The sequence below is a fragment of the Oncorhynchus keta genome, chromosome 34, assembly GCF_023373465.1.
Source record: "Oncorhynchus keta strain PuntledgeMale-10-30-2019 chromosome 34, Oket_V2, whole genome shotgun sequence".
Taxonomy (NCBI): Eukaryota; Metazoa; Chordata; class Actinopteri; order Salmoniformes; family Salmonidae; genus Oncorhynchus; species Oncorhynchus keta.
This window is the reverse complement of record NC_068454.1, coordinates 14,583,459-14,598,458: the sequence shown is the minus strand read 5'-3', so window position 1 is coordinate 14,598,458 and position 15,000 is coordinate 14,583,459. Positions and strand designations below refer to the sequence as shown.

Sequence of the window (15,000 nt, the reverse complement as noted above, 5' to 3'; positions counted from 1 at the left end):
ATGCTTGGTCACAGGGTTAATTATTCTTGGTTACAGGGTTAATTATGCTTGGTTACAGGGTTAATTATGCTTGGTTACATGGTTAATTATGCTTGGTCACAGGGTTAATTATGCTTGGTTACATGGTTAATTATGCTTGGTTACAGGGTTAATTATGCTTGGTCACAGGGTTAATTATGCTTGGTTACATGGTTAATTATGCTTGGTTACAGGGTTAATTATGCTTGGTCACAGGGTTAATTATGCTTGGTTACAGGGTTAATTATGCTTGGTTACAGGGTTAATTATGCTTGGTTACATGGTTAATTATGCTTGGTTACAGGGTTAATTATGCTTGGTCACAGGGTTAATTATGCTTGGTTACATGGTTAATTATGCTTGGTTACAGGGTTAATTATGCTTGGTCACAGGGTTAATTATGCTTGGTTACAGGGTTAAAACAGAAACAACTCAACGGTTAACACACACACAAATCTCTCTACAGTGCTGTGGCCTCCTGCTGGTGTGTTAATTGCTGTTGGAGCGTTGGCCCATAATGCATTTCTTGGTCCAGATCAGCACATTAGCAAGCTGACCACTGAGGCCCCTTGTACACAGAGCCAGGACCAAGGTCAAGGACCAACGCACACACAGGCACGCCTACGTGAATATACACACCCTTGTATACACACACATTTGCATACACACATACTGTACACACACACACGTATGCAAGCACACACACTTGCACGCATGTACGCACACACACACGCAAACATGCACTTACGTCCACTGCACATGTACATTCTCCACAATGAGACACACAAACACACAGCCGTGCTCAGTCAGCCTTAGCTGCAGGGTGAGTTCCAGGGTTGAGGGCACGCTCTACTCGGAGCAGCCCAGGTGTGTGCTCCGCTGGCTGGGCATGAGTCAGTGGAGCATGGGTCTCTGCTGGTTCAACTGTGCTGATTAGGGTGGAAGGAAAGGTTAAACTCTGTTTGTCTTTCTTTCTTTCCCCTTTTTACTCTCTATCGGTCCTCTCTCTCTCTCTACAGCTGATAGGTTGTGAATGGCTTGGTTTGTTCTGTGAAATCCAGGAATCAGAAGAGTCCCTAGCAGCTAAAGGAGTATGTAGACCATACTGTTGCTACTGTTTACTAACAGTTTCCCTAGGCCTGGTTGAAGGCCTGTGTATTCCAGTGTAGATCTCTGTCTCCATATCTCTGTATATCCTGATATTGATAAGGGTGGTCATGAGGCTTGGGCGGTATACCGTATACTGGGGTATTTGGAAATAGCCAGGGGATGGTTTTTCAATACTGTTTAAACTATTTATTTGTTTTTTCAATACGTTTCAATATCCATATCTACTTTTTAAGTAAATGCCTGCAGTCAATTTGTGCAATACATTAGGAGATGACATTCTTCATTTCACCTGTCACATCATTGTTCATACTGAAACGTACTGGTAGTTTCCAGTCACATCATTGTTCATACTGAAACGTACTGGTATTCTCCAGTCACATAGTGTTTGTTTACAAGCACACAACAACGAGAGACCGGAGCCTTGCTAGTCACTCACTGTTGTGCAGCACTCTGCATGTGATCTAGTTACAGTATAGAGTTCACAACTAAATGTTTGCCTGCTATATATCTATCAAGTTAACTGTCTAAAATGCTCTGCAGTTGAGCATTTGGTTTGGTCATTTATTAGCTAGTTAGCTGTCTACCTAAGTGGTTAGTTTCTTCCAAAATCAATCTTTGCTTGGTAACATCAGAGAATCCCCTCCTGGATCAAGAGCCTTGCTGTCTAATATTTGTTTTGTCCGTACAGCAAACTGTGAGTAGTATTTTTTAGTTACTTGAGTAATTTTATGAGTTGGGATGTCTGTCCTGCAAATAGTTTAGGTCAGAGACTGTATAAAATGTTCGCAATGCGTTTGTTAGCATTTAGTTTAGCATTCTCTATGGCATGCTACATATATTTGTTAGCATTGCTAACCTTTGGGGTTTGGAAATAGCACCCTTCTGTTCAGAGGTGGTATTACTCAATATCCCGGGATCGCACAAGATCGGTATGAAGGTATAACAAGCTGGATACCTCCCAAGCCAAGCTGGATACCTCCCAAGCCAAGCTGGATACCTGCCAAGCCAAGCTGAATACCTGCCAAGCCAAGCTGGATACCTGCGAAGCCAAGCTGGATACCTGCCAAGCCAAGCTGAATACCTCCCAAGCCAAGCTGAATACCTCCCAAGCCAAGCTGAATACCTCCCAAGTCAAGCTGAATACCTGCCAAGTCAAGCTGGATACCTGCGAAGCCAAGCTGGATACCTGCCAAGCCAAGCTGAATACCTCCCAAGCCAAGCTGAATACCTGCCAAGCTGAATACCTCCCAAGCCAAGCTGAATACCTCCCAAGCCAAGCTGAATACCTCCCAAGTCAAGCTGAATACCTGCCAAGTCAAGCTGGATACCTGCGAAGCCAAGCTGGATACCTGCCAAGCCAAGCTGAATACCTCCCAAGCCAAGCTGAATACCTGCCAAGCTGAATACCTCCCAAGTCAAGCTGAATACCTCCCAAGCCAAGCTGAATACCTCCCAAGCCAAGCTGAATACCTCCCAAGTCAAGCTGAATACCTCCCAAGCCAAGCTGAATACCTCCCAAGCCTAGCTGGATACCTCCCAAGCCAAGCTGAATACCTCCCAAGCCAAGCTGAATACCTCCCAAGCCTACTGGTCATTGTTCTTGTAGGAAACAAGGCACGTCTCCTTTCTCACTGAGCTGGAACAGGGAGATATACACTTCTCCAACAACACCTCCTGTTGGACAAGGCAGGGACGTGATCCCGGAAGCCAAGCTTCCTAATAGGCCATTGATGACCAGTGTTTTGTCCCCGGAAGAGCTCAATAAGAATGAGGCCGATAGGAAATAGATACACAACAATTCCCTTTATCACCGCTAACATCACGGCTGTGTGTGTGACTGTATGTGTGTCCGCGTGCTCGTGTGTGCAGTGTACCACTGTGTGTGTGTATGTGTGTGTAGTACTGTATGTTCAGCACGGTGTGTTCTGCATGTCGGATTGCTTGTGTGCTCATTTATTTATTCTGTGTGTGCAGTGTGTACTGTAGAGTATGTCATGTGTGTGTGTGTTTCTGCGTGTGTGCCTCTGTGCGTGTGTCCTTGTCAATCAAGTTCATTCAATCAAATGTATTTATGAAGCCCTTTTTACATTAGCTGATGTCACAAAGTGCTGTACAGTAACCCAGCCTAAAACCCCAAACAGCAAGCAATGCAGGTGTAGAAGCACGTGTGTGTGTTTGTTAGCATGTCAGTGTGACCTCAATGTAATGGTCGAGGCCATAAAAACTTTATGGAGGTTATAAATACAGAGCTTCCTGCCTAATGACATAGAGGAGGGAAGGAGAGAGGAGAGATGGGGGAGGGAGGGAGGGAGAGAGAGGGAGAGAGAGAGAGACAAAGAGAGCGAGAGAGAGAGAGAGAGACAGATAGAGAGACAGAGAGACAAAGAGAGAGAGAGACAGAGAGAGACAGAGCGAGACAGAGAGAGACAGAGAGAGGGAGAACGAGAGAGAGACAGAGAGACAGAGAGACAAAGAGAGAGAGACAGAGAGAGACAGATCGAGACAGGGAGAGACAGAGCGAGACAGAGAGAGACAGAGCGAGACAGAGACAGAAAGAGACAGAGAGAGACAGAGCGAGAGAGGTAAGCAAAGTGTTAAATGTAACATAGTGTAGCACTTTGTCTCTTTCACAGTCCATCTTTCGCAGTCTTTTTGTGTCAGTGTAGAGGTTGATAGCTAAAGCTCTCACATCCTCTCTGCATGTCTGCCTAGTATATTTGATGTCACAGCTCCTAGGTTCTGACACAAACATGCTGGCCTCATAGGAGGAGTACTGTCACACACACACACACACACACACACACACACACACACACACACACACACACACACACACACACACACACACACACACACACACACACACACACACACACACACACACACACACACACACACACACACACACACACACTGCCTGAGGTCTCTCTTCGTGTTCACAGTAATGGAGTGTCAGTGACTTGTCAAAAACAAGGGGGAAGTAATTGTGTGTGACACACAAGTCTCACAGTGGGGTGTGTTCCCTATCCTAACCTTAACCATTAAGGGATGACAAAATACATGATGCTGGATCCGTTGTTGGGGGTAACTAAACTCTGACCATCCTGGTAGTGTAAGTGAAGTCTTCACAACAAACAAGCACATCTCCAGTCATTGTGGGCTGCAGTCCTGCTGGTTTTCCATGTCCCTGGTAGATCATTCTTACATGTCTAAGCTGTTGGGGGGTTCTAAGTTGACATCTGAAATTGTTTTTAGATGGTCATACTGTGAATCATTTGGTTATTTGATGTTTAATTTCAGGACCCCTTTTGGTATAATCAAATATATACAAAAATGATTTCATCAATTATTTAATTTGGCCTTGACTACTAAAGCCTGTAGAAACATGGAATAACACATTGATAAATGGCAAAAAGGACAGCCCAAAATTAAATCATAAGAAACTAGGTTTTTAAGTGTTTGTCTTAAATCTAGGAGATCTGATAAAGCTCAGGATATATATATATATATAGGAGGCTTCGTGCCATGGATCATCACTGGAGGCTTCATGCCATGGATCATCACTGGAGGCTTCGTGCCATGGATCATCACTGGAGGCTTCATGCCATGGATCATCACTGGAAGCTTCTTGCCATGGATCATCACTGGAGGCTTCGTGCCATGGATCATCACTGGAAGCTTCTTGCCATGGATCATCACTGGAGGCTTCGTGCCATGGATCATCACAGGAGGCTTCGTGCCATGGATCATCACTGGAGGCTTTGTGCCATGGATCATCACTGGAGGCTTCGTGCCATGGATCATCACTGGAAGCTTCTTGCCATGGATCATCACTGGGCTGGAGAGACACACAGGAGGCCTGGTCCTGGGAGTGGGCACAGGATACACTGGGCCGTGGAGGCGCACTGGAGGTCTCGAGCGTGGAGCCGGCACAACCTGTCCTGGCTGGATGGTTACTTTGGCCCGGCACGTGCGGGGCACAGGCACAGGGCGCACTGGGCTGTGCAGACGCACCGGAGACACAGAGCGCAGAGCCGGCGCAGGATATCCTGGGCCGAAGAGACATACTGGCGGCCAGATGTGCTGAGCCGGCACCCTCTGACCTGGCTGGATGCCCACTCTGTTACCTTCAAGTAGGTTTTGGTTTTGCTAAGGCGTTGTAGACGGGGATGGTGGATGGTTGCTAAGGCATGTAGACAGGGATGGCAGATGGTTGCTAAGGCGTTGTAGACGGGGATGGTGGATGGTTGCTAAGGTGTTGTAGACGGGGATGGTGGATGGTTGTTAAGGTGTTGTAGACGGGGGTGGTGGATGGTTGCTAAGGCATGTACATTACATTTAAATTTAAGTCATTTAGCAGACGCTCTTATCCAGAGCGACTTACAAATTGGTGCATTCACCTTATGACATCCAGTGGAACAGCAACTTTACAATAGTGCATCTAAATCTTTTAAGGGGGGGGGGGTGAGAAGGATTACTTTATCCTATCCTAGGTATTCCTTAAAGAGGTGGGGTTTCAGGTGTCTCCGGAAGGTGGTGATTGACTCCGCTGTCCTGGCGTCGTGAGGGAGTTTGTTCCACCATTGGGGGGCCAGAGCAGCGAACAGTTTTGACTGGGCTGAGCGGGAACTGTACTTCCTCAGTGGTAGGGAGGCGAGCAGGCCAGAGGTGGATGAACGCAGTGCCCTTGTTTGGGTGTAGGGCCCGATCAGAGCCTGGAGGTACTGAGGTGCCGTTCCCCTCACAGCTCCGTAGGCAAGCACCATGGTCTTGTAGCGGATGCGAGCTTCAACTGGAAGCCAGTGGAGAGAGCGGAGGAGCGGGGTGACGTGAGAGAACTTGGGAAGGTTGAACACCAGACGGGCTGCGGCGTTCTGGATGAGTTGTAGGGGTTTAATGGCACAGGCAGGGAGCCCAGCCAACAGCGAGTTGCAGTAATCCAGACGGGAGATGACAAGTGCCTGGATTAGGACCTGCGCCGCTTCCTGTGTGAGGCAGGGTCGTACTCTGCGGTTGTTGTAGAGCATGAACCTACAGGAACGGGCCACCGCCTTGATGTTAGTTGAGAACGACAGGGTGTTGTCCAGGATCACGCCAAGGTTCTTAGCGCTCTGGGAGGAGGACACAATGGAGTTGTCAACCGTGATGGCGAGATCATGGAACGGGCAGTCCTTCCCCGGGAGGAAGAGCAGCTCCGTCTTGCCGAGGTTCAGCTTGAGGTGGTGATCCGTCATCCACACTGATATGTCTGCCAGACATGCAGAGATGCGATTCGCCACCTGGTCATCAGAAGGGGGAAAGGAGAAGATTAATTGTGTGTCGTCTGCATAGCAATGATAGGAGAGACCATGTGAGGTTATGACAGAGCCAAGTGACTTGGTGTATAGCGAGAATAGGAGAGGGCCTAGAACAGAGCCCTGGGGGACACCAGTGGTGAGAGCGCGTGGTGAGGAGACAGATTCTCGCCACGCCACCTGGTAGGAGCGACCTGTCAGGTAGGACGCAATCCAAGCGTGGGCCGCGCCGGAGATGCCCAACTCGGAGAGGGTGGAGAGGAGGATCTGATGGTTCACAGTATCGAAGGCAGCCGATAGGTCTAGAAGGATGAGAGCAGAGGAGAGAGAGTTAGCTTTAGCAGTGCGGAGCGCCTCCGTGATACAGAGAAGAGCAGTCTCAGTTGAATGACTAGTCTTGAAACCTGACTGATTTGGATCAAGAAGGTCATTCTGAGAGAGATAGCGGGAGAGCTGGCCAAGGACGGCACGCTCAAGAGTTTTGGAGAGAAAAGAAAGAAGGGATACTGGTCTGTAGTTGTTGACATCGGAGGGATCGAGTGTAGGTTTTTTCAGAAGGGGTGCAACTCTCGCTCTCTTGAAGACGGAAGGGACGTAGCCAGCGGTCAGGGATGAGTTGATGAGCGAGGTGAGGTAAGGGAGAAGGTCTCCGGAAATGGTCTGGAGAAGAGAGGAGGGGATAGGGTCAAGCGGGCAGGTTGTTGGGCGGCCGGCCGTCACAAGACGCGAGATTTCATCTGGAGAGAGGGGAGAAAGAGGTCAGAGCACAGGGTAGGGCAGTGTGAGCAGAACCAGCGGTGTCGTTTGACTTAGCAAACGAGGATCGGATGTCGTCGACCTTCTTTTCAAAATGGTTGACGAAGTCATCTGCAGAGAGGGAGGAGGGGGAGGGGGAGGAGGATTCAGGAGGGAGGAGAAGGTGGCAAAGAGCTTCCTAGGGTTAGAGGCAGATGCTTGGAATTTAGAGTGGTAGAAAGTGGCTTTAGCAGCAGAGACAGAGGAGGAAAATGTAGAGAGGAGGGAGTGAAAGGATGCCAGGTCCGCAGGGAGGCGAGTTTTCCTCCATTTCCGCTCGGCTGCCCGGAGCCCTGTTCTGTGAGCTCGCAATGAGTCGTCGAGCCACGGAGCGGGAGGGGAGGACCGAGCCGGCCTGGAGGATAGGGGACATAGAGAGTCAAAGGATGCAGAAAGGGAGGAGAGGAGGGTTGAGGAGGCAGAATCAGGAGATAGGTTGGAGAAGGTTTGAGCAGAGGCAAGAGATGATAGGATGGAAGAGGAGAGAGTAGCGGGGGAGAGAGAGCGAAGGTTGGGACGGCGCGATACCATCCGAGTAGGGGCAGTGTGGGAAGTGTTGGATGAGAGCGAGAGGGAAAAGGATGCAGAGACTTGGAGGGGAGTTGCAATGAGGTTAGTGGAAGAACAGCATCTAGTAAAGATGAGGTCGAGCGTATTGCCTGCCTTGTGAGTAGGGGGGGGGAAGGTGAGAGGGTGAGGTGAAAAGAGGAGAGGAGTGGAAAGAAGGAGGCAGAGAGGAATGAGTCAAAGGTAGACGTGGGGAGGTTAAAGTCGCCCAGAACTGTGAGAGGTGAGCCGTCCTCAGGAAAGGAGCTTATCAAGGCATCAAGCTCATTGATGAACTCTCCGAGGGGACCTGGAGGGCGATAAATGATAAGGATGTTAAGCTTGAAAGGGCTGGTAACTGTGACAGCATGGAATTCAAAGGAGGCGATAGACAGATGGGTAAGGGGAGAAAGAGAGAAAGACCACTTGGGAGAGATGAGGATCCCGGTGCCACGACCCCGCTGACCAGAAGCTCTCGGGGTGTGCGAGAACACGTGGGCGGACGAAGAGAGAGCAGTAGGAGTAGCAGTGTTATCTGTGGTGATCCATGTTTCCGTCAGTGCCAAGAAGTCGAGGGACTGGAGGGAGGCATAGGCTGAGATGAACTCTGCCTTGTTGGCCGCAGATCGGCAGTTCCAGAGGCTACCGGAGACCTGGAACTCCACGTGGGTCGTGCGCGCTGGGACCACCAGATTAGGGTGGCGCGGCCCACGCGGTGTGGAGCGTTTGTATGGTCTGTACAGAGAGGAGATAACAGGGATAGACAGACACATAGTTGACAGGCTACAGAAGAGGCTACGCTAATGCAAGGAGATTGGAATGACAAGTGGACTACACGTCTCGAATGTTCAGAAAGTTAAGCTTACGTAGCAAGAATCTTATTGACTAAAATGATTAAAATGATACAGTACTGCTGAAGTAGGCTAGCTGGCAGTGGCTGCGTTGTTGACTTTGTAGGCTAGCTGGCAGTGGCTGCGTTGTTGACACTACACTAATCAAGTCGTTCCGTTGAGTGTAATAGTTTCTACAGTGCTGCTATTCGGGGCTAGCTGGCTAGCTAGCAGTGTTGATTACGTTACGCTGCGTTAAAAGAACGACATTAGCTGGCTAGCTAACCTAGAAAATCGCTCTAGACTACACAATTATCTTTGATACAAAGACGGCTATGTAGCTAGCTATGTAGCTAGCTACGATCAAACAAATCAAACCGTTGTGCTGTAATGAGATGAAATGAAAATGTGATACTACCTGTGGAGCGAGCGGAATGCGACCGGGTTGTTGAGTGCGGAAGTTCTATTCGGTAGACGTTGGCTAGCTGTTGGCTAGCTAGCAGTGTCTCCTACGTTAAGGACGACAAATAGCTGGCTAGCTAACCTCGGTAAATTAAGATAATCACTCTAAGACTACACACTCTAAACTACACAATTATCTTGGATACGAAGACAGCAAAGACAACTATGTAGCTAGCTAACACTACACTAATCAAGTCATTCAGTTGAGTGTAATAGTTTCTACAGTGCTGCTATTCGGTAGACGGTGGACGTTTGCTAGCTGGCTAGCTGCTGGGCAGATAGCAGTGTAGACTACGTTAGGACGACGAAATACGATAATTACGCAATTATCTTTGATACAAAGACGGCTGTGTAGCTAGCTAAGAAGAAATTGCTGAGATTAGACAAATCAAACCGTTGTACTATAATGAAATGTAATTAAATGTAATGAAAAGTTATACTACCTGCGGACCGAAGTGCAGATGCGACCTGCTCGCTCCAACCCGGAAGAGTTGTAGACGGGGATGGTGGATGGTTGCTAAGGCGTTGTAGACAGGGATGGTGGATGGTTGCTAAGGGGTTGTGGACGGGGATGGTGGATGGTTGCTAAGGTGTTGTGGACGGGGATGGTGGATGCTTGATAAGGTGTTGTAGACGGGGATGATGGATGGTTGCTAATGCATGTAGACGGGGATGGTGGATGGTTGCTAAGGTGTTGTAGACGGGGATGGTGGATGCTTGCTAAGGGGTTGTGGACAGAGATGGTGGATGCTTGCTAAGGGGTTGTAGACGGGGATGGTGGATGCTTGCTAAGGTGTTGTAGACGGGGATGGTGGATGGTTGCTAAGGCATGTAGACGGGGATGGTGGATGCTTAATAAGGTGTTGTAGACGGGGATGGTGGATGCTTGCTAAGGGGTTGTGGACGGGGATGGTGGATGCTTGCTAAGGGGTTGTGGACGGGGATGGTGGATGCTTAATAAGGTGTTGTAGACGGGGATGGTGGATGCTTGCTAAGGGGTTGTGGACGGGGATGGTGGATGCTTAATAAGGTGTTGTAGACGGGGATGGTGGATGCTTGCTAAGGGGTTGTGGACGGGGATGGTGGATGGTTGATAAGGTGTTGTAGACGGGGATGGTGGATGGTTGCTAAGGGATTGTGGACGGGGATGGTGGATGGTTGCTAAGGTGTTGTGGACAGGGATGGTGGATGGTTGCTAAGGGGTTGTGGACAGGGATGGTGGATGGTTGCTAAGGGGTTGTGGACGGGGATGGTGGATGGTTGCTAAGGTGTTGTAGACGGGGATGGTGGATGCTTGCTAAGGGGTTGTGGACGGGGATGGTGGATGGTTGCTAAGGGGTTGTGGACGGGGATGGTGGATGGTTGCTAAGGGGTTGTGGACGGGGATGGTGGATGGTTGCTAAGGGGTTGTGGACGGGGATGGTGGATGGTTGCTAAGGGGTTGTGGACGGGGATGGTGGATGGTTGCTAAGGGGTTGTGGACGGGGATGGTGGATGGTTGCTAAGGTGTTGTAGACGGGGATGGGGATGGTGGATGGTTGCTTGATAAGGGTTGTTGATGGTTGCTCACGGGGATGGTGGATGGATGCGGGGATGGTGGATGGTTTGGTTGTACGGGGATGGTGGATGGTTGTAAGGGGTTGTGGACGGGGATGGTGGATGGTTGCTCAGGTGTTGTAGACGGGGATGGCGGATGGTTGCTCAGGGGGTAGACGGGGATTGTAGACGGGGATGGTGGATGGTTGACGGGGATGGCGGATGGTTGCTAAGGTGTTGTAGACGGGGATGGCGGATGGTTGCTCAGGTGTTGTAGACGGGGATGGTGGGTGTTGTTGCTAAGGTGTTGTAGACGGGGACGGGGATGGTGGATGGTTGCTAAGGTGTTGTGGACGGGGATGGTGGATGGTTGCGGTGTTGTAGACGGGGATGGCGGATGGTTGCTAAGGTGTTGTAGACGGGGATGGCGGATGGTTGCTCAGGTGTTGTAGACGGGGATGGTGGATGGTTGCTCAGGTGTTGTAGACGGGGATGGTGGATGGTTGCTCAGGTGTTGTAGACGGGGAGGATGGTTGCTCAGGTGTTGTAGACGGGGATGGTGGATGGTTGCTCAGGTGTTGTAGACGGGGATGGCGGATGGTTGCTCAGGTGTTGTAGACGGGGATGGCGGATGGTTGCTCAGGTGTTGTAGACGGGGTTGTGGTTGATGGTTGCTAAGGGTTGTAGGGATGGTGGATGGTTGCTAAGGGGTTGTAGACGGGGATGGTGGATGGTTGCTCAGGTGTTGTAGACGGGGATGGCGGATGGTTGCTAAGGTGTTGTAGACGGGGATGGTGGATGGTTGCTAAGGTGTTGTAGACGGGGATGGTGGATGGTTGCTAAGGTGTTGTAGACGGGGATGGTGGATGGTTGCTAAGGTGTTGTAGACGGGGATGGTGGATGGTTGCTAGGACGGGGATGGTGGAGGTGTTGTAGACGGGGATGGCGGATGGTTGCTAAGGGGTTGTGGACGGGGATGGTGGATTCTTGATAAGGGGTTGTGGACGGGGATGGTGGATGCTTGCTAAGGGGTTGTGGACGGGGATGGTGGATGGTTGATAAGGTGTTGTAGACGGGGATGGTGGATGGTTGCTAAGGGATTGTGGACGGGGATGGTGGATGGTTGCTAAGGTGTTGTGGACAGGGATGGTGGATGGTTGCTAAGGGGTTGTGGACAGGGATGGTGGATGGTTGCTAAGGGGTTGTGGACGGGGATGGTGGATGGTTGCTAAGGTGTTGTAGACGGGGATGGTGGATGCTTGCTAAGGGGTTGTGGACGGGGATGGTGGATGGTTGCTAAGGGGTTGTGGACGGGGATGGTGGATGGTTGCTAAGGGGTTGTGGACGGGGATGGTGGATGCTTGCTAAGGGGTTGTGGACGGGGATGGTGGATGCTTGCTAAGGGGTTGTGGACGGGGATGGTGGATGGTTGCTAAGGGGTTGTGGACGGGGATGGTGGATGGTTGCTACGGTGTTGTAGACGGGGATGGCGGATGGTTGCTAAGGGGTTGTGGACGGGGATGGTGGATGGTTGCTAAGGTGTTGTAGACGGGGATGGCGGATGGTTGCTCAGGTGTTGTAGACGGGGATGGTGGATGGTTGCTCAGGTGTTGTAGACGGGGATGGTGGATGGTTGCTAAGGGGTTGTGGACGGGGATGGTGGATGGTTGCTAAGGGGTTGTGGACGGGGATGGTGGATGGTTGCTCAGGTGTTGTAGACGGGGATGGCGGATGGTTGCTCAGGTGTTGTAGACGGGGATGGCGGATGGTTGCTAAGGTGTTGTAGACGGGGATGGTGGATGGTTGCTCAGGTGTTGTAGACGGGGATGGCGGATGGTTGCTAAGGTGTTGTAGACGGGGATGGCGGATGGTTGCTCAGGTGTTGTAGACGGGGATGGCGGATGGTTGCTCAGGTGTTGTAGACGGGGATGGCGGATGGTTGCTAAGGTGTTGTAGACGGGGATGGTGGATGGTTGCTCAGGTGTTGTAGACGGGGATGGCGGATGGTTGCTCAGGTGTTGTAGACGGGGATGGCGGATGGTTGCTAAGGTGTTGTGGACGGGGATGGTGGATGGTTGCGGTGTTGTAGACGGGGATGGCGGATGGTTGCTAAGGTGTTGTAGACGGGGATGGCGGATGGTTGCTCAGGTGTTGTAGACGGGGATGGCGGATGGTTGCTCAGGTGTTGTAGACGGGGATGGCGGATGGTTGCTAAGGTGTTGTAGACGGGGATGGTGGATGGTTGCTCAGGTGTTGTAGACGGGGATGGCGGATGGTTGCTCAGGTGTTGTAGACGGGGATGGCGGATGGTTGCTAAGGTGTTGTAGACGGGGATGGCGGATGGTTGCTCAGGTGTTGTAGACGGGGATGGCGGATGGTTGCTAAGGGGTTGTAGACGGGGATGGCGGATGGTTGCTAAGGTGTTGTAGACGGGGATGGCGGATGGTTGCTAAGGGGTTGTAGACGGGGATGGTGGATGGTTGCTAAGGGGTTGTGGACGGGGATGGTGGATGGTTGCTCAGGTGTTGTAGACGGGGATGGCGGATGGTTGCTAAGGTGTTGTGGACGGGGATGGTGGATGGTTGCTAAGGTGTTGTAGACGGGGATGGTGGATGGTTGCTAAGGTGTTGTAGACGGGGATGGTGGATGGTTGCTAAGGTGTTGTAGACGGGGATGGTGGATGGTTGCTAAGGTGTTGTAGACGGGGATGGTGGATGGTTGCTAAGGTGTTGTAGACGGGGATGGTGGATGGTTGCTAAGGTGTTGTAGACGGGGATGGCGGATGGTTGCTAAGGGGTTGTGGACGGGGATGGTGGATTCTTGATAAGGTGTTGTAGACGGGGATGGTGGATGGTTGCTAAGGTGTTGTAGACGGGGATGGCGGATGGTTGCTAAGGGGTTGTGGACGGGGATGGTGGATGGTTGCTAAGGGGTTGTGGACGGGGATGGTGGATTCTTGATAAGGTGTTGTAGACGGGGATGGCGGATGGTTGCTAAGGGGTTGTGGACGGGGATGGTGGATGGTTGCTAAGGGGTTGTGGACGGGGATGGTGGATTCTTGATAAGGTGTTGTAGACGGGGATGGTGGATGGTTGCTAAGGGGTTGTGGACAGGGATGGTGGATGGTTGCTAAGGGGTGTGGACGGGGATGGTGGATGGTTGCTAAGGGGTTGTGGACAGGGATGGTGGATGGTTGCTAAGGGGTGTGGACGGGGATGGTGGATGGTTGCTAAGGGGTTGTGGATGGGGATGGTGGATGCTTGTAACTATCTGCGTCCGGTGCCAAAGATTTCATGTTTGAATCCAGCAAGATTTTAGATTTAAAACTATCGTAAACCTTAACCATTCAGAGTTCATGCCTAAATTTAACCCTAAACACTCTGAAATTTGACGTTTGGAAAACATGGATGAACGTCTAATTCTGAGACTGTGAGAGCTTGTTGCCATTACACCAACCCACAAAGACAAGGAATCTATAGTCATCAGGCCTACGTCGTCAGCTCTCTATTAAACCTATCACTACATACCATAGGACCATTCCAGCTTATTAAAAGACTGTACCATTAAGCCATCTGCACTATAAAATCCATACCAAAGAGCTAGAATTAGGCGATCTCATTTCAGCTGTAGGGTGTAGGCCCTTATTAAAAGTAACCCATCTTCCCCTCAAGTGGGCGTGAGATTATCTACAGTATATTTGATCACTTCCTGATTAAACCAACACCTCCCGGACAGCATGCGTAAAAGGCCAAACTTCATCTGGCGGACTCATGTTGTAGTTTATTTAATAGGCTAAGGGGATGGAGGAGGTTATTAAGTTGAACTGGTCTTATACACAGTGCAATACAGACTGCCATTCGCTGTGATCCTCATTTGATCTGGTGAAAGTGTACAGTCTCTGTGTGTGGGGAATGTGTGTTTTTTTACCCCTATTTTACCAGGTAACTTGACTGAGAACACATTCTCATTTACAACAACGACCAGGGGAATAGTTACAGGTAAGAGGAGGGGGGATGATTAGGTGACCATGATGGAATGAGGGCCAGTAGTGGGATGCAGGGTTGTCTGCTGCTGCAAACTGTATGTATGTACTGTGTGTGTGTGTGTGTGTGTGTGTGTGTGTGTGTGTGTGTGTGTGTGTGTGTGTGTGTGTGTGTGTGTGCGTGCGTGCGTGCGTGCGTGCGTGCGTGCGTGCGTGCGTGCGTGCGTGTGTGTGTGTGTGTGTGTTTGTGTGTGTGTGTGTGTGTGGATTTATCCTGAATTATAGTTTTAAAGACACTGGGACAATGGGTCCACCTCAGCCTAATATACTTCCTTATCTCTCCCAAGTTTGGGTTTAGAGGATCTTCTCCTGTACTGCTAGAACAGACCCTGGTGTGCCTGTGTATACTTGAGTGCACACGTGCGGG

The 15,000-nt window shown here is 50.5% G+C and overlaps 1 protein-coding gene and 1 long non-coding RNA gene across 8 annotated transcripts in view; both read left to right on the top strand.

Moving 5' to 3' along the window:
* The window catches only part of LOC118366765 (interleukin-1 receptor accessory protein-like 1-B), a 580,901-nt gene that overhangs the window by 254,078 nt on the left and 311,823 nt on the right, over positions 1 to 15,000 (top strand). The gene's annotated exons all lie outside the window — the stretch shown is intronic.
* The window catches only part of LOC127915018 (uncharacterized), a 3,824-nt gene continuing 201 nt past the window's right edge, over positions 11,378 to 15,000 (top strand). The window contains exons 1-3 of the long non-coding RNA XR_008089851.1: positions 11,378 to 11,469; positions 13,182 to 13,351; positions 13,420 to 15,000. The exon at positions 13,420 to 15,000 is cut by the window's right edge and continues 201 nt beyond it. This is a non-coding gene — a long non-coding RNA (uncharacterized LOC127915018). The remainder of the gene's footprint in view (positions 11,470 to 13,181; positions 13,352 to 13,419) is intronic.